Below are 25,682 nucleotides of genomic sequence, written 5' to 3'. Positions count from 1 at the left end.
CTTCATTACCTCCGAAGAAACTTGCCCTCTCGGTTGGACCTGAATACCTTGAAGATACCTCTAGCTGGTTCTGTGTCCTAAAGTCGCAGACCTTGCGATGTGTGATTTATGTGCAACCATCTGCACCTTCGAGAGAGCATCTGTAGACTGCAAAGCCTCGACTGTAAGTACCGAGATCATTGATCCGGATCTCCTGAAAAAGCATTTCCCATTTTGAGGATTTAGTGAGGCCAGTCATGAAACATGCATTTGTTGTAGTGCTGAAAGGGGTTCTAAGGGAGCTAATGCTCTATGTGTGCACTGCGGCATGCTTTACAATCCCTATTCTAATTATGATCAGCAAAATAATTAGCCTTTTCGTGATTGACAATGAGTAGCTGTAACTAAGATTGCGGATTTCCTGACCCCAACTGTGACTGTGCAGGTCAGTCGGCACACATTTTTTATTATCCGCCTAGCTCGGCTTGTGATATGCAGATTTGGTGAATGACAAAGCAACAGGTTTTCTGTTGCTTTCCCGAGTTCCTGTTTCAGGAACTCGAGAAAGCAACAGAAAACCTGTTGCTTTGTCATTCACGCAAGCTCATGATCTTCTCATGAGCTTGCGTGAGCTCATGAGAAGATCATGAGCTCACGCAAGTAGCCCTCCAGCGAAGACGCCAAGAAGGTTAAATGCTACACTGGACTGGACAGTTTCGACATTCTCCTTGGAGTGTATCACTTGCTTGAGTCATTCATTTCTCATTCTCCATTCAACAGCCTTAGCAAGTTTCAGGAGTTTCTAGTGTTACCCATGAAGTTGAAACTGAATGCTACATTTCAAGACATGGCCTTTCGTTTCGGTGCGTCGGAAGCGACAATCTGTCGGGTTTATGACGTTGGCTGCATGTGGCCTACTGTCGCTTGAAGGGCCAAATTATCTGGCCAGAAAGGACAACCCTACAGCGAACCATGCTACAGTCCTTCTACGACGCGTTTGGGGCAAAAGTTGCGGTTTTTGTAGACTGTTTCGAGATCGCTTGAGCGGCCCTCGTCCCTACTTCCGAGGGCACAGACGTGGTCGCAGTACAAGTCAAGCAATACCGCCATGTTTTTGATAGGAGTTGCGCCACAAGGGGCCATTACATTAATTTCTGAGGGATGGGGTGGCAGAACGAGTGATAAACATATAACCGAACACTGCGGCATCCTGTACAAGCTCAAGCCAGGGGATGTTGTTCTAGCAGACCGGGGTTTCGACCTTTCAGTCAGTGTGGGACTCCATCGTGCGAAGTTACACATACCTGCATTTACAAAGGGGAAGAAGCAGTTAAGTGTATGTGATGTCGAAACAACGAGGAAGCTCGCCAATGTGAGAACACATGTTGAGAGAGTCATTGGATTAGTAAGGAACAAGTATGTGATTTTGAAGAGTACCCTACCAATCGACTTCGTAGCTTGCCGACAGGGTGATCTACCAGCAGTCGATAAAATAGTAACCGTGTGCTCCCCGCAGGGGGCACCTGTGAAAGCAGGTGTTTGGAAAGTGGCGTCTCCACGGACCCCGAGCCATGCGGGTTCGCCCGCCCACGTCTGGCTGTGCGTGGCTTTCCCGTGTCCGAGGAAAAGGGCATCCTGGTGGTTGAGCCGAGCCCGGGGTAGGTTTGGACCCTTCGGGGCCCCCCGGGTGAGGCAATACACCACTTCGGCCCCTGCTTCTCGTAGACGGGAGTCCTGGTAAGGCCCGGCCAGGATGATTCAGTCTAGTCGCCTTTTCTTCTACTATCCCCTCCGATCTTTCACTTTTACCTGTCCTGTTTCCTTCTTTTCCTTCTCATTTCTCTTGCTCCTTTTTCTTCCCTCTTTGGCGGCAAGGGCTAACCTTGGGTGGCAATAGACCGCTTGTCTGGACCCACACTAGGTTATAGTGTCTTGGTAGCACTGATAGCGTAATGTCGTCAGCAAAACCCTTATTGCTATGGCGCATTACCTATCCCCATGTTGGGCTCCGTGGTGGGTAGTGCGCTACAGATGCCGAACGCCTTCCCATTTCTTATGGGTTCTAAACTAAACCAAAAACCTGATCGGGCCCTGAAAAGGGTCCGGACCGAAGTACACGTCAGAGAAGCATTTGCACCCGTGGAGAAGTTTCCCCGATTTCTCGTCATGCATTCCGAAACGGAAAAACCTTTATCCAAGTTATCCCCGTTCCTGGTCTCTAAGACTCTTGAATCTGTAATCGGAAAAAAATTTTAAAGCAAAAAAAATGCCATCTGGAGATCTCCTCGTTGAAGTTGTAACCGCTCAACAAAGCTTAGACCTGCTGGCACTCAACGTGGTGTCTGACTACAGGGTTACTGTATCACCCCACCGCACTTTGAACACTATAAAAGGCGTAATATCAGAAGATGACCTGTTAGAATCCCCCGAAGATGAAATTGTCGATGGCCTTCGTGACCAAGGAGTCATTGCTGCCAAACGAATTTCTTTTCGACGGGACGGCCAAGAGGTGAAGACAAAGCATGTCATTCTGACTTTTGAGCTGAGGGCGCTTCCGGAATCAGTGAAAGCCGGATATCTGAACTGTAGAGTACGGCCATATGTGCCAAACCCTCAGCATTGCTTTCATTGCCAGAGATATGGCCATAGCGCCCAGAGCTGCCGTGGGAAGACAACATGTGCCAAGTGTGGCAAAAATGATCACCCTGCAGAGAATTGCTCTAATGCACCTTGCTGTATCAACTGTGGTGAACCTCACCCTGCTTATTCCCGATCGTGCAAAAAATGGAAACAAGAAAAAGAAATTATAACACTCAAAGTGAAAGAGAACATCTCATTCCCCGAAGCCAGGAAGCGATTCTCCTTCCTGCAGAAGGGTTCTTACTCTTTGGTGGCACGTGCAGGGGGTGTGCCATCAAAGTCTTCGGTAGGAATCCAGGTCTGTCCTAATGACCTGGTGATTCCACCACCTCCCCCTGCCTCACAAAGATTCGCTCCACGACTCCGTTTGTCGTTGGAACCGAAGAAACCACAGGGGCCTCCAGATGGTGCAGAGGCAAGAGATGCCTCTGTGCCAATGGATGGGAGACAAGAGGAGAGGCGGCAACACCAGCCTCAGGGAGAAGGCACTAGTGCCTCTTCCATTCTAAAGGACGGGCCATCGAACGATGTGCCTGCCTTGGTCACTCGGACCCCTCCCAAGAAGAAGGAGGGTAGTTTTCGTTTTAAGGCTTTAGGAGAGGCCTCGACACGTAAGGAGGTGCCCGTACCAGCTGCTCCCTCAGCCGTTCCGCCTGAGGAGGAGCGGATGGAACTTGGTGAACCTCCTCCCCCTTGTTCGGTCCCACCTGATGACGCAAGGCTTATTACAAAGTCATCCCAGAAAAAGCTCAATCCGCGAGTAACCCCACCCAAACCGCCCCAGGGCACTTAGGGCAGGTTTCCTTTTTTCTTGTGTTGTTACTTTAAACCGTTTTTAACATGAACTCATATAGTTTTATACAGTGGAACTGTAGAAGTCTTCTGCAAAATATTGATGACATTCATTTCTTTCTGGATGAGCTACAGCCCATTGCTGTGTGCTTGCAGGAGACATATCTTAACAACACCCATACAAATGTTTTTAATCGTCACCGCGTTTTTAGAAAGGATCGGGATTCAGACCACTCTTCAGGTGGTGTTGCCATTGTTGTACGGAGTGGCATAGCATGTGTGGAAGTTCCTTTGCGTACATCACTAGAAGCTGTTGCGGTACGTGTTCTTGCTGATCGTCTCATTACGGTTGTGTCCTTGTCGTCATCGTCAACTGCATCTTCATGAACTTCAAGGATTGGTTCAGCAACTCCCAACGCCTTTTTTAATTTGTGGTGATTTTAATGCTCACAGTCCCATGTGGGGCAGTAAGCGCCTTGACTCTCGTGGCACTGTTGTAGAAAGATTTTTATTGTCCTCAGACGTATGTCTTTTAAATAAGAAAGAACCAACGTTTTATAGTTCTACTCATAATTGCTTCACATCCATCGACCTCTCCATTTCATCACCTTCATTACTTCCCTGCTTTTCTTGGAAGGTTTTAAAGAACCCTTTTGGGAGTGATCATTTCCCGGTTGTAATTGAAAGCATCGTTCCTCTGCCGTCTATTTTAAAACGAACCCCTAGGTGGAAACTGGACAAAGCCGACTGGGCACTCTTTAAACTTGATGCAGTGCTTGACCCGTCAGTTCTAGCAAATTTGTCACCTGAAGAAGCGACAGTGTATGTTACGGAGCAAATCATAAGTGCCGCCCAAGACGCCATTCCTCGCACCTCCGAAAATTTACCCAAGAGGTGTAGGCCTTGGTGGAATGAAGACTGTGCCACCGCAAGGAAAAAGCAGCATAGGGCATGGGACACCTTTCGGAGGTACCCTACTCCTTCAAATAAGATAGAATTTAAAAGACTAAAAGCAAAGGCCCGATGGACTATGAGAAAAGCTAAGTGGAAGTCCTGGACCAGGTATATTTCCTCCCTAAATAGTTTTGTCTCAGAGAAGGAAGTTTGGGATAGGTACAAAAAAATCAAAGGGGATTACCGTTGCTTTGTTGTTCCTCTATTTAGCTCCCCTGCTAACTCGCTGAAAGATGTTGCTAATGTGCTTGGACAGCACTTCGAGAATGTTTCCAGCTCCCGAAATTATCGGACGGAATTTAAACGTTTTAAAGCAAATGCAGAATGTCACCGTATACCCATGTCCGGTTGTAGCTCTGAGCCATACAACACTCCTTTTACAATGCAAGAACTAGAGGTGGCTCTGGGCTCCAAGAAGAGGTCGGCTCCGGGCCCTGATGGAATCCACTATGAAATGCTCCGTCAACTGTCTCGAGAATCGCTCAACACACTACTAGATTTTTTTAACTATCTGTGGGAAGCAGGCTACTTCCCTCAAATGTGGAAACAGGCGCATGTAATTCCTTTGCTGAAAGCTGGGAAGGACCCTTCGGACCCCCGTAGTTATCGTCCAATCGCGTTGACGAGTTGCCTTGGCAAAACCTTTGAACGCCTCATTAATAGGCGGTTAATTTATATTTTGGAGCATAACCACTTCTTTGCTAATAACCAATGTGGTTTTCGAGAAGGGCGCTCTACTTTGGACCACATAGTCCGCCTGGAAACAACAATACGTGAAGCTTTCATAAATAGGCAACATTGTGTCTCTGTTTTCTTCGACCTGGAGAAAGCATATGATACGACATGGCGGTATGGTATCCTTCATGATTTATATGCCTCTGGGGTGCGTGGTCGCATGTTGCGGTGTATAAGCAGTTTTCTGACAGGTCGCTCCTTTCAAGTTCGACTCGGCACCACACTATCCGACCAGTATGTCCAGGAAAATGGTGTTCCGCAAGGAGGTGTACTGAGTGTCTCCTTGTTTGCCGTAAAGATAAACTCGTTGTCAAAGGTAATTCCACCTTCCGTTTCATACTCCCTCTACGTGGATGATATTCACATCTCGGCCTCTTCTTGTAATTTGTCTAGCTGTGAGCGGCAACTGCAGCTTACCATCAACAGAATTAGTAAGTGGGCTGACGAAAATGGGTTTAAGTTTTCAGCTGAGAAGACTATCAGCGTGCCATTTTCTCTGCGTCGGGGGCTGTTTCTAGATCCAGAACTGACACTAAACAGGGTTCCTATTAGTGTAAAAACGGAGCATAAATTTTTGGGCATAACGTTTGATAAAAAGTTAAACTTCTTTTCCCACCTGAAGAACCTGAAGAAGTGCCTTAAATCAGCTAATATTCTTAAAGTCTTAGCGCACAAGTCATGGGGATCCGACAGAATATGTCTGCTACGCCTGTACAACTCCCTTATCCGGTCACGTCTGGACTATGGTGCTATAGTTTACGACTCAGCGAGGCCTTCTGCACTTAAAATGTTGGATCCTGTACATCATCTCGGTTTAAGGCTCGCTACAGGTGCCTTCCGCACTTCGCCGATTCCTAGCTTGTACGCTGAATCTAATCAGATGTCACTTAGGCACAGACGACGTTATCTTGCTGTGACTTATGCTTCCAGAATTTTGTCCTATCCAAATCACCCAACTTATGGTGCCTTGCAACATTCTCGGTTTGCTCGTCTTTTCGAACATAACCCCAGGGTTGTACCGCCTTTAAGTCTTCGCCTTGAGGGCATTTGTACATCTCTTGACCTCACCCTTGACGAGACCGACCTTTTGCAGAAGGGTGAAAATGAAGCTCCGTGGAGTACGTTGCCCGTCTTTTGTGATTGGTATTTTACTAGATTTAATAAACATAACGTCTCCCCTGTGGTGATTCAACAAGAATTTCTTGAGGTGCAGAAGAAGTATGATAACTACTCCCAATTTTATACCAATGGTGCTAAATCATCGCAGTTTGAAGGATCAGCAGTTTACTCTGAAGGATTCAGTAAGGTTCAGCGTCTCAAGGAATGTGCAAGTATTTACACGGCAGAGCTCTATGCAGTGTTGATGGCCTTGGAATATATCCTCATCAGCAAGACAATGAAATCTATTTTATTCGTGGACTCTCAAAGTGTGCTCACCACGCTTTGCTCAATAAAGGGAAGTAAAAATAGACTGGCACAACTTGTCCGATCTAAGGTACAATGTGGTCTGCGGCTTGGCCGAGACATAAAATTCTGCTGGGTGCCTAGCCATGTGGGGATCCTAGGTAATGAAAGAGCAGACGAATTGGCCACGAGCTCTAAGCACCTACTGCCAACCACCTCACAGATTCCATTTCAAGACATGAAGCCCTTGGTGAAATCATCAGTTTTCCGGCTATGGCAATCGGAGTGGAGTCTGGAATGCGAAAACAAACTTCACAGGATTAAACCAGCTCTTGGTATATGCGAGAGTGCATCCCACAAAACCCGCCGCCTTGAAGTTCTTTTGTGTCGTCTTAGAATTGGACATTCCTTCCTCACCCACAAACATCTGCTCAGGGGGGAAGCCCCACCCCTGTGTGATGAATGTGGGGAGCGTTTGACAATTTTACACATTTTGTGGCTGTGCCCAGGGCTTGAGCAAGAACGACGTACACATTTCCCCGAGTTTTTTTCCCACCAGATTCCTTTTCACCCAGCGCTGCTAATTGGCGAGACTCCTATAGTACCATTTGATCGTATCATAAATTACTTAAGAAAAACCGGCTTCCTACTAGAGTTGTAATTTTAACTCTATGAATTTTAACCTTGTCATATGAACCTCTTTTCGATAATTCATATAAAAAAGACCTGAGTATGTCCCAACTAAACAAGCTTGGCGCAGTATGGCCATAGTAGCTTTGCGCCATAAAGCCCGTAATCAATCAATCAACCGTGTGCTGTGCCCTATCAAATTTCTCTCCCCCTGTAATACCAATGAACAAGGTAGCTGAGAACTGAGGCACTTCTGTCGTGCTGTTTCCGGATCCTTCAAATGTTTCCAGTCTGAACTATATTGAAACAAGAGATGTACTTTGGATGCTATCCATTTTTCTATTAGATTTGTTTCATTGACGCTTACTTCTCTCAATCGCTTGAATACACTGTTGTAAACTTGAACTGGGCTGCTGTGACTAACTGCAGCATGTTATTTAGCATATATTGTGTTGACTGGCTCTACCCATGAATGTAGGTTACGAGTTGCCTTTATTTGGAATCTGCCGGTGCTTAACATTAAAAACGAGCGTGTTGGTAAATACATAAACAACCGGAAAGAATAAACACAAAGTTCGGGACGCAAACAGACGATACAACTCTTTTTGCTTTTTGCAGGATTGCTAACATGGTAGTCTTGATCTTATGGAACATGTTCCCACATGTTTTAATGCACATAATTGAACATTGCAGTCGTATAAGCCTTGGATAGGGAAATAAAGGAGGAGGCAGTTGATCACGCACAGAGACGGGAGTTTTTTACCTGCACACTGGCTACAGGTACTACATGGTGGCCGCAGTTTTAATGATGCTCATCCTTGAAAGATATCCAAAGAATCCCGCAGGTAAGGGGGCGCTCTGCAGTCGAGAGCTGTGAAGTCTTGTTACTAAAGCCAGTGTGAGTTAATGACCACCAGCATCCCCGTGTCCGCCAGTCAATTGCCAGAATCGTTTTTCATCAAATCTGAACCCTGGCCTCGATAGATTCAACGCTTTAAATGATTACGGGCCATAGGTGGACTTTACAGAGCGATGTTAAAAGAATGGGCGAATACCTTGATCTACTGCATGGGTGAGGTAGCAGAAGTCATTCTGCACTCACTTAGGCTCACCCAGAAGCTCTTACAACAATATGACTCTGTCAAGACGGCTCAATGTTTGACGGGAAAGAAAAATGAAAAAATTACTTCGTGGCTTCACAGTCTGGGCAGTACCAGTGCTGCTTGTTTGGAGCACGTGTAAGTCCAAGGCACATGAAGTGGAACCACTTGAACTTGCAGTCCTTGGCGTCGCAAGCAACCATTTTCCCCGACTCGGGCCCCCTGCAGAAGCAAAAACTGCTGGGCTCACGTCCCTGCTCTTCTTCGGGTGCAGTGCTTCTTGTGAAATAACGCGACAGCAGCTCCGGCAGGATAGCACTTACAAACAACTGAGTTCCTCTCAGCAGCACTTGGGACCAAAAGGTCTCGTCTCTGAACACATGTTCAATATGAATGTCTTTCACAGTCCACACAACAAAGGCGCAGTAGGCAACGTTGCAAACAGCTATTTGAGTCTGCACTTGAAAGAAGCATATGATCACGCTTTAGCGATAGCTGGCCATCCACACGTTCTAAGCATAATTTTGGGTCCGCACACAGATCCTGTGCTGCAGAGTCCTCTGGCGGGCACGTCACTTGTCCACTTTTGCAGCCGTTGCACTGTGCCGACGAAGCCGATGGAATCCTGTTGAATGCGGTACAAGAACCAAAGTCCAGGTTTTTGGGACCATGCAGTGCCGATTCCCGCTCAGTGTATGGGCACTTTACTTCTAGGAGCCCGCTGCCGCAGCAGTCGCAGTGTAGAGCGGCGTCTGGGTTGGCTGCGATGTGGGGGTACTGTGTACTTAAGTAGAGCCCACACTTCCAATATGTGAAGTTAGCATGGGCTCCTTTCACCCTCCCATATAACACTGAACAGCCTCGTCTTCATGATCTACGTGATCTAGCCCCCATCTGGTAGCCGGTGTAGAGAACTTGTGCTCTCCTTGATAACATATCCGCTTGATCAAGCCGAGGGACGGCTTCTCCACAGAAGTCGAGCTTACTGACTTCATTGTGGACGCAGTTGTTCTTCCAGCCCGATAAGTGTACCACTTTGTGCACTTTGACTTTGCTCGTGTGGTGGCTTTGGCGAACTTCACCATGGCAGCATTGACACCGAAATCCGCAAAAAATGCCCCTGCACGTTCAATGAGCTTGTCGAGTGTCTCTGAGAGTGCTTCTTGTGAAAAAAGTCCTCGCAGTATTCTTGGTTCCGTGGCTTGCGGAGAGGGGAAGACATCATTTCGTCCTTCAACCATCAGCAGCAAGGACGGTTTTCCTTCTGCAGCACAACATATGTCATACAGTTTCGTAAACTCATCTCCCAACGGTTGTGGAATTGGCTGTCTTGTGAGAGCAGTAATCTCTTCATCACGGCAGCTTTGTAAGGGGTTCTTCTTGCTTCTGGGCGAAGAGAAGTCAATTTCTTTGATTCTTTTATAGTCCACACTCTGCGTGTATGCAGGTAGCCACGTGTTTCCTTCTGAGTGCAGGTTGAGGAATCTCTAATCCTGATGATTGCTTCAATGGCGAAGAGTGTTGCACCGTGTGAACAGGCTTCTCCAGCTCCAGCCATGCCAGTACAGTGCGCAGTAACGACGCTGCCATCCCCACGTGCAAGGATCACAACCTTGGCTGGGGTCTCCCTCAGCCTTTGGGAGTGGTTCACCTGAAATGACAAAAAGATAAAATGCCGATGAAAAACAAAGGTGCACACACAGTAAAACAAGGCCAATGTTGTGGTTCAGCACAGATTGCATTGAAACATAGATTTAATTGCCTATGCTGGCTGAAATATTTTCACTACGTTTTTTTTTTTTTGGATTAACTCGGGTTCAGCTCTCGACTAGCGTCTTGCTCGTGCTCTCTGACCATTCACCGTTTAAAAATATGTCCACTTCAGGATGCCGTTTTTACTTCAAGCACTCGTCGCTGTTCGCTGCTGACTTGTTTTGGGTACACTTGCGCGATCTTCGAGCAATCATCGTCTGAACAACACCTCGGTCCGCGTAAAACACTCCTTAAAGGGCAACTCCGCTTCTTTTCCAGTAGTGCAAAACTATACAGTTCTCTTTGTTATCATCTACAAAACCCCCATGGCAAATATTACGATGGAATTCCGCCTAGAAGTTCATTAAAATCGCTGTCAAAGTTTGACAAGCACGAATCCGCTGGTTTTGGATGAGACGTGCGGGCCAGACAACACTGCCCGGCTGCATTTCCGCTTCCTCCAAATTCCTTCTCCCGGCACGTCCGCGACGTCATCAAACATGTACAGCTTCTTTTTTTTTTTCAATTTTGTTTTCTTTTTCGGGAGAGCACGGGTGGCGCCAGTGCCATGAAAGACGTGAGTGACGCGCTCGGCCGGCCCGGCACTCGACTATTGATACTACTGATAAGCCGATCGCCTCGTTGAGTGCGGCTTGTGTTACATCGCATACTTTTGAACACCAAGTAAAAGGAGGAGAGGGAAGCTGCTTTTGTAAGAATTTTGAGTGACAGGTTAATCTTCTATAATCTTCTGGGAGGAGAATAGCGACGCCTGGGCTAATCCAGGAGGCACAAAGGAGGATCCTGATAAGAGGGGAGCTCCTTCTTCCCCTTGTATATCACGTGGGTGTACATGCTTAGTGATGCCGAATATACAATGTTGTCCGGCTTTGCCACCCTATTGGAAAAACCAGCATGAAAATCAAACTGGTCAAGCTGGTAATTAAGGTGGTCAAGCTGGTAATCAAGGTGGTCAAACTGGTCAATGTGGTAATTAAACTGGTTTAGCTGGCAATCAAGCTGGTTTAAGCTGGGCAAGCTGGAATTTAAGCTGGTCAGTCTGGTCTAAGTAAAAACCAGCATGGTCTCACTCGAATCTGGTTTTAGATTCAATCTGGTGTAGCTGGGAGCCAGTCTGGTCTTAACTGGTCAAACTGGTTTTCCATGGAGCCAATGTGGTCAAGCTGGGAGACGAGCTGGTCATGCTGGGAGACAAGCTGGTGAATCTGGTCGAAATAATAATCGTGGTGGTCAAGCTGGTCATGCTGGGAGCGCGCACGCCAAGGTCGGCTAGAGATAGCCGAACTGGCATTGCTGGGAGCGCGCGCGACAAGGTCGGCTGCTGGAACGAGGCCACGTCCTGTTCTTTGTCCTCTCGTTTTTGGTAGACCACCGGGCGCGTCAGGCGCGCTGCAAGCTACCTTTGTGTGCGAGAAAAGAGAGAGAGAGAGAGAGAGTGGTAGAAACGGAGAATCGAAGACGCGTTTGGATAGCTTGGGCAGAGGGCAGATCGAAGGGACGGCTGTGTGCGCGTTGTTTGGAGACTAGTTGAACGACGGTGCAAGCGAAGCGGGTTTTGAGAAGACAGCGAGCGGCAGTCCGTTCAGTGCGGGAAGATGTCAGACGTCCCGACTGCGGCGTCGCTTCGTGTCTTCGAACGTGTGTGTGCCCAAGAATGACGGCGGTGCCGAGGAGTATCGCCAATGCCATCCAAGCCACACGGATTTCCTCGCCTCTGCCGACCACGCAAGTTGCCGCTTCGCCCCCATCGCTGGCGGGACCCAGGTTCGCTTCTCTCGTCCGTGTAGTATTTTCGTCTGCTATTGCCTGTTTTTGGCCTGTGTCTAGTATTTTTTTCGTGTTGAGAGATAAGCAATCTGGTTTTATTAACATTGTAGACAATTTGCACCGAGAATCTGTGCGTCGGTTAGTACTGTGTCAGCGCCGAGGATGTGTAGCATTTGAGTTCATGTGAGGCTGCCGCAAGTACGAAAATAATAAATTGGATGCCGAGTTGGCTTTTCTGACGAGCTTGGCTTTTTTATTCTGTGTATTAATTTAAACAGGTTAAACTGGTTGGGAAGTTCACCAGCATGACCAGTTTAACAGCATGACCAGCATGCCAAACTGGGCATGCTGGGGCAATAACCCAGCTTGAAGCTGGGACCAGATCAACCATCATGACCAGTATGACCAGATCAACCAGCATGACCAGCATGCCAAGCTGGGCATGCTGGGGCAATAACCCAGCTTGAAGCTGGGACCAGCTTAAGCTGGTTTTTTCAATAGGGATTACAAACCGAAACCGAAACGGTGCACCGTTTCGGTTTCGGTTTGTAATCACGGCTAGAGTAAAATTACACGAAAAATATTTTCTTTTTCGCGAAACAAAGGATTGCGGATTGTTTTTGAGTGCTTCAAAAAGCAAAATCGGCCACTATCTCAAAATTTTTGAAATTAAGCGGAGTTGCCCTTTAAGAAATGCGGTGATTAATTATGTCGAGCACCACATACCTCGCTGAGCAAGATGACGTTGTCGCCTACGATTCCTCGCGCTGAGGGACCTTTTACCCCCCCTCCCCCCCCCCCCCCCCCGCTGGTAAAGTAGTTGTGAGTGATTTAAATGCTTTCATCTCTTGAAGGGTCACATAGCTCACGGAAAACACTAAATAGTTGACGATGTCATCATGAGTTACGGAAGCGAAAGAAGCGGCATCGAATGTCGTGTCCACGCCGACGTGAAGTTTGTAGGGATCCTCGCCGTCGCAGTTCCATTTTCTTCACGTATCTCGCTTTCGTAGGCCCAACGAGCTCGTCGAAGTAATCTTCGTAGAGCGGCAACGTCCGCTCTTCCGGCGACGGCATGCTTAGCCCGTAGGCGCTGGTAAAAATAGATTGAAACGATTTGTTTACAAATTGTGCAAAGAACATCTAACACAAAAAAAAAAAGCGCTACGCTCTCAAACTGCGTAAACACGTCACGGTCGGACGAAACACGCCGTCGACTACGCTTTGTAGGTTCTCCGGTCCTCCGGTGGTATGGAGCAATCGCGATCGGGGGCGGGGCATTGCGACGTGACGTCAGGCGCAAGGCATGTATAGAGAATTGGACGGTAAAGAGTACTTTTCTCTCTGCTGCCAACACACTGCACCCTTCCTCATCTACTCAGGCTTCAAGCAGCTTGCTTGCCCTTCTCCTCAGCGTGGGCTACATTTGCCTCGACCTCGGCTATCTTGGCCTTGGCCTTGGTTAGCTTGGCCTCGGCGTCGGATAGCTTGGCCTTGGCGTCGACTAGCTTGGTCTCGGCCTGAGCTTGGGCCGTCCTGGCTTCACCTTGAGCTTCTGTTAGGTCAATAGCAGCAAAGGAAGGGCTCTTCTCATCCAGTCTAAGGGTCCCCTGGAAGCAGAAATCATTCTTAAGTGTTTAAGATGCCTTACACACTTGCACATATTTTTTTAAAGTTCTACCATTGACAAAATTTTCAATGTGTGCAACCGGCGGCTGTAACCTATCGCTGCGCCATCTGCCGGTGACTCGCTTGATTTTGGTACCACAGAAGAGCGCATCTGCATGCTGTCGTGCTTGCAGGCGCGTGTTTATGTGCTTTTCTGTGACTGGGTTAATTCCTCGGAATGCAGCGCAATGTGCCGCCTCGGCGGTGGCAGTCATGAGCATCTGCAAGAGATGCCTCGAAAGGAGACAGCATTTGCGACTTTGCGGCAAATACTACTGGCCACTAAGAAGTCTGGTTTCCGAAGGGTGTTATTCAATGTTCTTCTTCATATCATAATTACTAAGGCCCACTTTCTGTCATAGCAACCCCCGCAGGGGGCACCTGTGAAAGCAGGTGTTTGGAGAGTGGCGTCTCCACGGACCCCGAGCTCCGCAGGGGGCGCCTGCACCTTAGGTGCTAGGTGCTTGGTGAGTAGCGTCACCACGGACCCCAGCCGCGTGGGCCACCATACCCGCACGCAGGGGGCACCTACTTTAGTAGGTGCTTGGTGAGTGGCGTCACTACGAACCCCGAGCCATGTGGGTTCGCCCACCCACGTCTGGCTGTGCGTGGCGTACCCGTGTCTGGGGAAAAGGGGACCCTGGTGGTTGAGCTGAGCCTGGGGTATGTTTGGACCCTTCGGGGCCCCCCGGGCGAGGCAATACACCGCTTCGACCCCTGCTTCTCGTAGACGGGTGTCCTGGCTTGGCCCGACCAGGATGATTCAGTCAGTCGCCTCTTCTACCCTCTTCTTCCTTCTTTCACTTTTCCTCCCACCTCTTTCTTTTTTCTTCTGCACTCTCTTCCTTCCTTTTTCACCACCTTAGGCGGCAAGGGCCAACCTTGAGTGGAAACAGGACCTATCCCTGCAACCACACTAGGGTATAGTGCCCGGGCAGCACTGGTAGAGTAATTGTGTCAGCCAAGCCTTTCTTAGCTATGGCACATTACCTACCCCCTTGTTGGGCTCCGTGGTGGGCGGTGCACCCGGGCACTGAACTTCTTTTCCCATTTCTATGGGTTCCAAGCACAACAAAACCTCCGATCGGTCCCTGAAAAGGGTCCGCACCGAAGCTCTGTCCAATTTCCTTAGTATAAATGACTCAAGTGACCACTTTACAAAATTCTTCGTCTTGCACTCTGAAGAAAACTCCAAACCACTCTCTAAGCTTTCTCCATTTATTGTTGCGAAGGTGCTTCAAGGCATCTTGGGAGTGAAATTTGAAGCAAAAAAGCTCTTTTCAGGCGATCTCCTCGTACAAGTGAATGAGAAATACCAAGCTACGGCCTTAGTCAACCTTGAAACCATCCAAGATATCAAGGTCACCGTGTCCGCCCATCGTACACTGAACACTGTACGCGGTGTAATCTCAGAGGATGACCTAATGGACAGTCCTGACAATGAAATTCTGGAGGGCCTTCAATCCCAAGGGGTTGTGGCTGCAAAACGCATTAATATCCGAAGGGACGGCAAGGAACAGCCCACCAAGCATGTTGTATTGACTTTCGAAAGGAATATTTTGCCACCTTCTGTTAAGGCCGGTTACATCAACTGTAAGGTGCGGCCCTATGTCCCAAATCCTCTTCGCTGCTTTCGTTGCCAGCGGTACGGACATGGTTCGCGCACTTGCCGCGGTCGCGAGACATGCGCCAGGTGTAGCGGCACCGAGCACACCGCCGACGACTGCAACGCAGATTACAAATGTGCAAATTGCAATGGCAACCACCCAGCCTATTCGAGAGCATGCGACCAATTTAAAAAGGAAAAAGAAATTCTCGCACTTAAGGTCAAAGAAAACATATCCTATCATGATGCAAAGCGTCGCCTCTCCGCTTTTCAGAGAGGCTCTTATGCTGAGGCGGTGTCCAGCAGGGGACCTGCACCGCCTAAGGTATCAGTGGCGACCCAGGTGTCCCTTGGGAACCCTGGAAAACCACTCCAGTCCTCGACGCCCAGGTTGAAGCTTTCTCTTCCTGGGCATTCCCTCTCGGCTGCGACAGCAGCTAAAGCACCCAGTCATGCCAAAGACTCGGGTGCAACAGAGGCGATGGATGTAACTCCATCGCTCACTCCTCGCAGGTCGTCCTCCCAAGAGGGGCGAGCCCCCCGCTCCTCCTCTCAGAGGAGGACTTCCTCACCACGGAAACAGCACATTCCACGTGCAGCGCCTGCAGTATCTGTAGAACCCGACCAGATGGACGAATCAGTGGTTCGGCCTAGCACGTCGACCACTCTCCCTAAAGTGTTAGGCAAAGGCCGGGGTCTGCCCCCCAAAAGCACAGACTTTTCGGGGTCTGCTGACAGGCTTGCTAGCAAGAAAACATTGAATACAGAAGCAATGCCAGACAGTGAAGAACTTTCTGCCCCTGACACAGACCTCGAGGAGATGGAGGTTCAGACCCCAAAGCAAAAAGCTAAAAAGCCGGTCACTCCACCTTGATAATACCCTATTAGAGCAAGGCTTTTCATATTCCTACACAACCAGAACAAATTATGTGTGACTTTTTCATGCAGCTAAGATAGCCAAGAGCCATTATTAGCTTGGCTAATCTTATGAGCATCATACAGTGGAATTGTCGAGGACTACTTTGTAACTATGATGATGTCTACAATTTGTTGGAGGAACACAACCCTATAGCTCTTTGCCTTCAGGAGATGTATCTAAAAGAAAGCCACTCAAACCTACTAAAGCACTTCCAGCTATTCCGGAAGGATAGGCTATATGGTTCACACGCTTCTGGTGGCGTTGCTATAATAGTCCAAAGATCAACTCCTTGTGTTGAGGTGTGCCTGGACACCAAACTGGAAGCAGTTGCTGCAAAAGTTTTAACTGATCGTGCAATAACTATATGTTCATTATATATACCTCCTAATTATTCATTGAAATATGAAGAACTTGAAGCCCTTGTTAGACAACTTCCACATCCATTTCTTATCCTTGGTGACCTAAATGCCCACAATCCCTTGTGGGGAAGTAACAGACGGGACACGCGGGGAGTAATAATAGAACGATTCCTGCTCTCATCAGATTTATGCTTGATGAATAAAAAAGAACCCATTCACTATAACTTTTCGTCAAACACTTTTACATGTATTGATCTTGCGATAGCTGATCCCAGCTTATTCCCTCTCTTTACATGGTGGGTTATACAGAACCCGTATGGAAGCGATCACTTTCCAGTTGTCCTTGAGCGTTGCCTCCCGCCTCCGACACTGTCATTAAGAGAACCAAGGTGGAAGTTCGACAAAGCTAATTGGGAAGGTTTTACCCAGTCCTCACTCCTAGCTTGCTCATCATTTGACCAGCTCTCAGTTGACGAGCTAAACGAACTGCTCACACAACGTATCCTTGCCGCGGCCATGCGCAACATACCTATAACATCTACGCGCCTCCCCAGGCGCCCGAAACCCTGGTGGAATCAGGATTGCCGCGAGGCAAAGACGAACCAAAACCGAGCGTGGGGTAAACTTAGAAGTTATCCTACTCCAAGTAATGTAATTGAATTTAAGAAGATGAAAGCCCAAGCTAGATTTATCCACAGACAATCCAAACGTCAGAGTTTTCAGAAGTATGCCTCCTCAATTAACAGTACCACAACATCCAAAGAAATGTGGGACAGAATCCATAAAGTGAATGGCACCTATCGCGCTTTCTCTGTCCCTCTTTTGACCAGAAATGGGTACTGCCCTGCAAATTTGGAGGAGCAGGCTGATATTCTAGGGGAGCACTTTCAATTGATCTCCAGCTCTCAACATTACCCAGCTGTATTCCAACGACATAAGCTCCAAGCGGAACGACAAATTGTAAAAACGTCTGGAGGTGAGAGGGAACATTACAATTTCCTTTTCACATTGCATGAACTCCAGCTGGTATTGAAACATACTAAACTTTCAGCTGCTGGTCCTGATGGCATCCATTATGAAATGCTGAAACATCTTCACCTTTCTACACTAGAATTAATTCTATACCTTTTTAACCGAATCTGGAGGGAAGGATGTTTTCCACTTCAGTGGAAGGTAGCCAACATAATTCCTTTATTAAAACCTGGAAAGGACCCCTCTAAGGTAACCAGCTACAGACCTATAGCCTTAACAAGTTGTTTGGGAAAAACCCTGGAACGTATGATCAACCGAAGGCTAACATATGTCCTTGAAAGAAAAAACTTGCTTGCAAAGTATCAATGTGGTGGCCGTTCCTCTAGGTCTACTCTTGACCATCTTGTTAGGCTTGAAACGACTGTACGTGAGGCCTTTGTAAATAGACAGTTTTGTTTGTCAGTGTTTTTTGATTTAGAAAAAGCATATGACACAACTTGGAGATATGGCATTATTAATGATCTATATAACTTTGGCATTCGTGGTCGAATGCTGGGTGCTATTCAGGACTATTTAGAAAGACGCACATTTCATGTCAAGTTGGGAACTACTCTTTCTAGAGAATTCGTGCAAGAAAATGGCGTACCCCAAGGTGGTGTCCTCAGTGCTACTCTTTTTCTAATAAAAATAAATTCTATTTCGCAAGTAATTCCCCCTTCAGTCCAATATTCCTTATATGTCGACGACCTTCAAATTTCTGTGTCATCTTGCAATTTTTCTATTTGTGAACGCAGAGTTCAGTTAACAATTAACAATATGGTAAAGTGGGCAAATAATAACGGGTTTACGTTTTCTACCGAGAAAACATCTTGTGTCCTCTTTTCTCGAAAGCGTGGACCTGCCCCTGAGCCCGCCTTGACCATGTATGACGTTTCCATCCAGAACAAAGCAATGCAGAAATTTCTTGGCCTTACCTTTGATAGCAAATTGTCCTTCAGCTTCCATATAATTGATCTAAAGAGAAAATGCCATAAAGTACTGAACGTCCTCAAGGTCCTTTCTCACAAGTCATGGGGTTCTGATCGCGTATGTCTATTGAGAATCTACCGCTCACTTGTACGATCCCGACTTGATTATGGAAGTATAGTGTATGGATCGGCAAGAGCATTAACATTAAAGATGTTAGATCCTGTTCACCATAAAGGACTACGTCTCGCCACTGGTGCTTTTCGCACATCCCCGGTGTTGAGCCTTTATGCTGAAGCCAATGAGCTATCTCTTGAGAAAAGGCGATTTTCTTTAGGCTTCATGTACGCACTTAGAATCCGTTCGGTACCGCAACATCCATGTCGGGGAGTTCTAGAACAATCACGTTTCGAAAGAACTTTCCTAAATAAACCCTCAATCATTCCTCCTTTTTCAATGAGAAATAAATCAGAAGCCGTCTCAGCAGGTCTTGACATCAACCTACCTGTTGCTTCGGTTTTAAGAACAATAGCTCCATGGCAATGTTTGCCTGTTGTAGACCTGTCTTTGACCCAATACAATAAGAAAGACACCCCCCATGAAGTGTTAAGGCAAGAATTCTTTCAACTGCAAGAGAAGTATAACAACTACATCAGCTTTTACACTGATGGCACAAAAAGTGACTCCTCGGTCGGTTGCTCCGCAATCGGGCCTTCATATGAATGTGTGCGGAGAATTAATAGCAACGCGACAATTTTAACGGCAGAGCTTTATGGTTTACTTCTCGCCACAAATCACATCACAAAAAATAGACTGCCATGCTCCATAGTTTACACTGACTCTCTCAGTGCCGTAAGAGCACTCGCATCACTTGAAGCAACGAAAAATCCCCTTGTTACTGATTTACAGTTCAAAGTCTGTACTGCATTGGAAAACAATATTCAAATAGTCTTCTGCTGGGTTCCAAGCCACGTAGGAATTCCTGGAAATGAAGAGGCTGACCGTGCTGCAAACAAATGTAGTGAAAGGAATGTGGATATTGAAAACCTACCGTACAGAGACTACCGTGCAGCCCTAAAGAAGCACATCAAATATAAATGGCAACTAGAATGGAACAGTGAAGTCAACAACAAACTCTATTCTGTAAAGCCTATTTTACAGGAATGGGCGAGTGCCCGGCACCGGGAACGCTTCTTCGAGGTAATCCTGTGCCGGTTAAGAATTGGCCACACGCATCTCACGCATCGGTACTTGCTTCGTCAAGAAGATCCACCCATGTGTGAGCACTGTACAAAACCCCTAAGCGTGGTGCACATTCTCCTTGAATGTCCTGCATATGACAGTAATCGCCGATTTCACTTCTCCCATTTTTATAGAGCCCACCTCCCTTTACGCATTGCTTTGTTGCTTGGAGACAAACCTTTCATTAACCATACTCACGTTTTTAATTTCCTAAAAGACCTCGGCCTTTTACACCGACTGTAGTTTAAGCCTTAATTTTTATATTATCACTTACATAATTATACTCACCGTGTCATGCTCATTGTTTTATTTGTTCATCAGCTACTAAAGCTCTTTTCCTCCTTCTAAACCTTTTCCTGCAATAGTACAATGTTTGGCGCTCTATGGCCTAAGGTGCCTTTGTGCCAATAAACCCCAATCAATCAATCAATCTGTCATAGCAACAAGACGTGGAAATTTGATTGAACCGTAAAATCAGATCTAGAGTCATGTCACCTCGTGCTACATCCTTAGGTAAGCACCGCATCAGAGAAGCGCGTTGTTCTAAAGCAGGCAACCAACCGATAGATAGTGCAATTATGCTCTTCAGTCACCATGCTCGCGTCCTTGGGTTTTGTGTCCACGATAGTGCACTGTCTCAAATTTATACAGATGTCTTTATCAATACCTTATCGATACGTCAGATCCTTAGCAAGCGAAACTTACCTAGCCTCATGCCTGCACATTCAGCTCAAAACTAGATCACATACCAGCAAAAATGGTGCAGTACCTTTTGAAGGATCTCCAGCATGATGCACTCCATGGCCCGTTCCTCAAGTGCCACTTCGCTTTTCCTGGCTTCTGAAGTACAAAAAGTAATACTATAAAAGCTTTATTTTTGTTAAAACCGATTTAACAAACAAATTGATTCCCTGCAGCAACACACGGGGTTTACTACAATTTTGTTGGTACTCGGAATAACACATAATTTGATTGTAAGACTTGTTTTATGAAGCATTCCAGAAAAAGTAGTAGAAATATCTGCTAGTGAAGACTATTGTGTGTGAAATATCTCAGTTTTTTGTTCAAGGGATTGTCCGGTCGAAACCGGAAGTACTTAAGTTTTTGCGCTCGTTACGTCGAGGGAGCTTTCATGTAGATAAACAACATTTTCATTTTGATATATGATCTCCCGTTATTAACTAAACCTTTCATGAGCGTATGTACGAAACTGCACTCCGAATTTCGCCAGTGTCAATGGCTGACATCCGTAGCTGCGCGTGACGTCACAACACGCAAAGATTTGTCGGATGGTCGGGATAACAAGCGTTGGTCGATGGATGTTTTGTATTTTGTTTCGAATCATATAACCTCCTAGGCCAGTGGTTCTCAAATGGGGGTCCGCGAAGGCCTTCTAGGGGTCCGCGAAGCCCTGCCTTATCAGTCAAGTCCGGCAAGAAAAGCTATTTTTTTCAGGTCGAAAAGAAATGTTTCAGTTTTCGGGCGAGTTTTTTCGTGTGAATGTCTACAAGGGAGGTGTACTTCACACTAGCCCTTAGTTATATTCATTTATTAAATCAATGTTATATTTAACCTATACCTTTCCTCTCCTCTCACCACGAACGGGGTCCTCCATCATCTCCGCCGATCCACGAGGAGTCCGCGAAACATTGATGGTTGAGAACCACTGTCCTAGGCTGTACCCTACTGAAATACGGTTCTTTTATTGCAGTTCCCAAGCGTGTGCAAAAAAAAGTCATGCCTTTTAGCAGGATGTTACTCGAAAACAGCCATAAGCTTCGAGCAAACGTATGCCGTTTCGCGCAAACAGAACTGCGATGGCCACCGTTTTAATTAGGAGCGCTTGCAAAGCAAAGGATGCAGGTTTCGCCTCTGAAGCAGCAACTAAGTACACGAAGCGGTATCTGGGTACACATATCGGAGGATCCACTGGATCGGTGATGAGGCTGCGGGTCTTTCTCTCAGAGGCGATGATCGCGGGTCGAAGGCAACCAGCGAATCGTTCAAATACATGTCGTCACTTGACTTGGACGAGCTTAGTGAATCGTAGCCACGCTCTATTTGCACATGCGGGTCAAACATAATTTGGCTGCACATGTGCTAAATACAGCTTCTGGTATCGTTTCCGGGTGGTCTAGCTGTTGGTTTCGGTTTCACTGCACAAACTAATTGATTTATCCGATTTGGGCGAGGAATGGATGGACGTGGTTTAATATCGTTGGCACAGCATCACACCTCAGCTTACGAGCCTTCTGTCCGCTTAGAGCTCAGCTCGTAGCTCTCTTCTGTGAGATGATTGCTGCATAAGCGGGATCTCGATCTTAACGGGAACCCAGTCCCTACGCACGGCGACGATCCATTTTGCTCGTCACTGCACGTCTCGCGGAAGAGTGTGGAACGTCATGTCTTGGCTCGCATGTGCCGCCCGGTGGTTGTGACACCCAACTGCGCAACAAAAATCTCACCCAACCACGAAACAAGTCGAGCACAACAACAAAAATGAAGCACGCTGAGACGTTTACTCGCAGGTAAACAACGAGACAGAAATGCTCACTTTGTGTTGTGTGACGTCAGAGCTCCCATGTTGCCACCGAAAACAGCGTTTACGCTAGAGTGCGACTGGAGCAGCATAAATTCGATTACTCATGCAGAGGGGCATATAAAATTCAGATATTGCACGTACGATGCATCTCGAGGCCATAACAATGATATTCAATTGTTTTCTCGAATACAAAATTTGACCGGACAATCCCTTTAAGGGCTTTTGGAGAACTGCAAAAACTGACTCATCATTCCGGGCCTTGAATCAATTATGCTAGATGGCGCTACAGCAGACATTTTTTTAAGCTGCATATGACAGATGGCATTGATTAGGTTCACCTGTGATTTCTACACAGCAGGGATGTCTTACCCTGGAAATCATTACTTTTTTCTTTTTTATGCACTACCAATGCAAGTCGTTTTCACCGATTTAACCACATGCGAGCATGAATGATGCTGCGTGGAAACTTGACCTTGACCGATTTAAGAAAATTCTGAGTTCCACGAAACAATGTATGGCTCCCCTAAACTTAGCTAGTTAGATTAAATAGAAATTATTCAGCTGTTCTAAAATTAGAAATATGGATAGACCTTCTTAAAATTGCACTAAAGGGGTTTCTGAGATCGTCTGTTTTTAGTCATGACTCAATCTACGTGCTCTAAGCATCCTAAAAAAAGGTACTTGTTGTGTATTCAAGTTCTCGCGCCCCGGTCCTCACCGAGGAGTCGCGTATATTGAGGTTCCCCTACGTTGCACCAGATGGAACCACGCGTCCGGAGAGCACCGAACCGGGCGCGTGTCAGGTTTCGTTTTCGCGTGCCTCGTGCGCCTGCGGACTCTGCGCCCCCGCAAGACCGCGCGCGTCCCCGCCGAGCGTTGGAGCGACTCTCCACAATGTAATCAATGTAATCCCGGCCAGCCACACGGGCTGGATATATACTCTAATAAAGTTGCGTTCTTATGTATAAAGGACTCAACAACTGGCGACGAGGCAAGTGATCCCCGGACTCGCCTTCCACATATGTACAGCGTCAGAGCGTACTACGTCCCGTTTTGTGCGTGAAGCCCTGCGCTGCGCTCCGAAACCAGAACTCTTGGGCGTGGCCGCCCTTCATTGTGTTCACCCTCCTTGGACCCGACATGTCTTCCCCAAACGAAGATACCCCGACTGTTGTGATGGCTCCTTCGGCCCCATACCTCGCCCTGGCTGAATTTTCGCCGGATCAGCCAGCCGCTTGGCCCGTGTACCGGGAACGGCTTGAATTTTACTTTCAAGCTCGGAACATCGCAACCGATGACAAGCGGAAAGCCATCCTCTGCAGTGCCTGCGGAGTGGACACCTACACACTCCTTCGCTCCCTGTGTGCCCCGAAGACGCCGATGCAGACACCATACGCTGACATCGTGGCTAAACTGGATACCCACTTCGTCAGCAAGCCCTCTGTCACCTTGGAACGCTTTCAATTCAACAAACGGGATCAGCTCCAAGGAGAGACAGTGCCGGCCTACCTCGCTGCACTTCGGCATCTCGCTCGTCATTGCGAGTTTGAGGACTGGCTTGATCGTCTACTGTGCGACCGACTGGTGTGCGGCTTGCGCGACGAGACCCTTCAGCGCCGACTGTTGGCTGAACCAGAGCTCACACTAACCAAGGCTGTTCAGATGGCTCGGGCTGCTGAGGAAGCAGCCGTTAAGACAGAAGAACTTTGTCGCACCAGATCAGAAGCTCGCCAAGAGCAAAACCGAGTGGCACAGGTTCCGCGGAAGCCCCCCAGTGGTAGCGCTTCCACCAACGATCGATCTTCTCATGTCCAGTGCTGGAGATGCACGGGCTCACACGACGCCGCAAACTGTTCCTACGCCAGTGTCGTATGCCACTTCTGCGGCAACAAAGGACACCTGCAGAAGGCCTGCCGTAAAAAAGCGGCAAAAGGAAAAAAGAAACCGGGCAAGGCTTCTGAGCGACCACCTGACTCCGAACGGCGGCCCAGAGGCCGTAATCACCAGCTGACAGAAGCGACCGATCTCCCATCAGGATGTCTACCACGTGACGCCGTCCGTTTGCCACACGGGTCAACCTGTGGAGGAGGTTCCGGTTCTTCAGTCACTGTCGACAGTCAGCTCCGTCACCCCCGCTGTATTCGCAGACGTTGCGATCAACGGACATGCTTTATCCATGGAGGTGGACTCGGGCTCCGCCTGAACCGTGATCAGCCCAGAGACTTTCCGAGTTCTGGACCTCACGACCACTAATCTTCAACCCTCTCCACTCCAGCTACAATCCTACACCCATGAGCGGCTCGACATCATGGGTACACTGGAGGTTGACGTCACTTACAAGACCCGAGAGGCACGCCTTCCTCTTCTGGTGGTGAAAGGAACCGGCACCAGTCTGCTCGGTCGAGACTGGTTTCCTGCGTTGGGAATCGGCCTTAGTGGCGTGAAGCAACTCTCTGAAGAACGAACCCTTCGGCAGCAACCAGTCAGCGTTGTGGTAGCCGAATTTCCTGAAGTCTTCAAGGAGGGACTGGGAAAAAGCAAAGGACTACCTGTTTGCATCGAGGTCGCCCCTGCGGCTGCACCCCGGTTCCTCAAAGCGCGCCAGGTACCTGTTGCTCTACGTCCTCGCGTCAAAGCCGCCATCGACATTCTCGTCGAGCAAGGCGTATACCAGCCAGTGCGTAATTCACGTTGGTCAACCCCGGTCGTCCCAGTCGTGAAGAAAAACGGCAAGATTCGCCTGTGTGGTGACTACAAGTGCACCGTCAACCCTGTGCTCCAATGGGAGACATACCCCTTACCTACCACAGAGCAGCTCTTCGCCAACCTCGCAGGTTGCAAGGCGTTCTCGCGCCTTGACCTAGATCAAGCATACCAGCAGCTGACTGTGGACGACGAGACCGCGCGCGTCCCCGCCGAGCGTTGGAGCGACTCTCCACAATGTAATCAATGTAATCCCGGCCAGCCACACGGGCTGGATATATACTCTAATAAAGTTGCGTTCTTACGTATAAAGGACTCAAAAGTACTATGGTCATGCAATGCTCATTTCAGTACTAAAAATGTGATCTAAGATCGGACACGCCCCTTCCTGGGCGGAAATTTTCGCTGAAGAAGGGCGACGCCAGCTGCACATAACTTAGCCGAGGCGATGGCGGGGTGACAAGGTGGGCCTATGAACCAATCGCAAGCTGCCGTCCCGAGAGCAGACGCATCGTCTGCTGTTAAAAAGGCATCTTGCGATTGGCAGGTGAGTGCCTGTCATCACCCGCCGTCACCTCGGCTTGATTATGCTCTGCCCTTCTCCTGCGGAATGTTCAACCCAGGAAGAGGCGCGCCCAATGTCTGGTAAATTTTTTGGTTGAGAAATAAGCATTTAGTTTTGGCTTTTTAGGGGGCTTAAGAGCCTGTAGAATGAGCTATCACTAAGAACAGATGACCTCAGAAACCTCTTTAGTGCACCTCTAACATAATGTATTTACTTGAAACAGGCAGTTCACGGTTGTGTCCGAAATCTTACTCAATTCAACTCTCGAGTAATGGCTCTGCGCATAGCGTTCAAAAACCTGCCCGTGTCCAGCGTCCACCTATCGGTGTTGTTACATAACATAACCCGTGTAACTCGGACCCGATT

At 47.8% G+C, this 25,682-nt stretch overlaps 1 pseudogene; it reads right to left on the bottom strand.

Moving 5' to 3' along the window:
* Window positions 1–8,425: 8,425 nt before the first annotated feature.
* Window positions 8,426–12,851, bottom strand: LOC121047927 (annotated as a pseudogene).
* Between the last annotated feature and the right edge of the window lie 12,831 nt (window positions 12,852–25,682).

Source organism: Ixodes scapularis, unplaced genomic scaffold (assembly GCF_016920785.2).
Source record: "Ixodes scapularis isolate PalLabHiFi unplaced genomic scaffold, ASM1692078v2 PGA_scaffold4__175_contigs__length_147842914, whole genome shotgun sequence".
Lineage (NCBI taxonomy): Eukaryota > Metazoa > Arthropoda > Arachnida > Ixodida > Ixodidae > Ixodes > Ixodes scapularis.
Note: the sequence above shows the minus strand (reverse complement) of the source record. Positions and strands in the feature narration are given on the sequence as shown.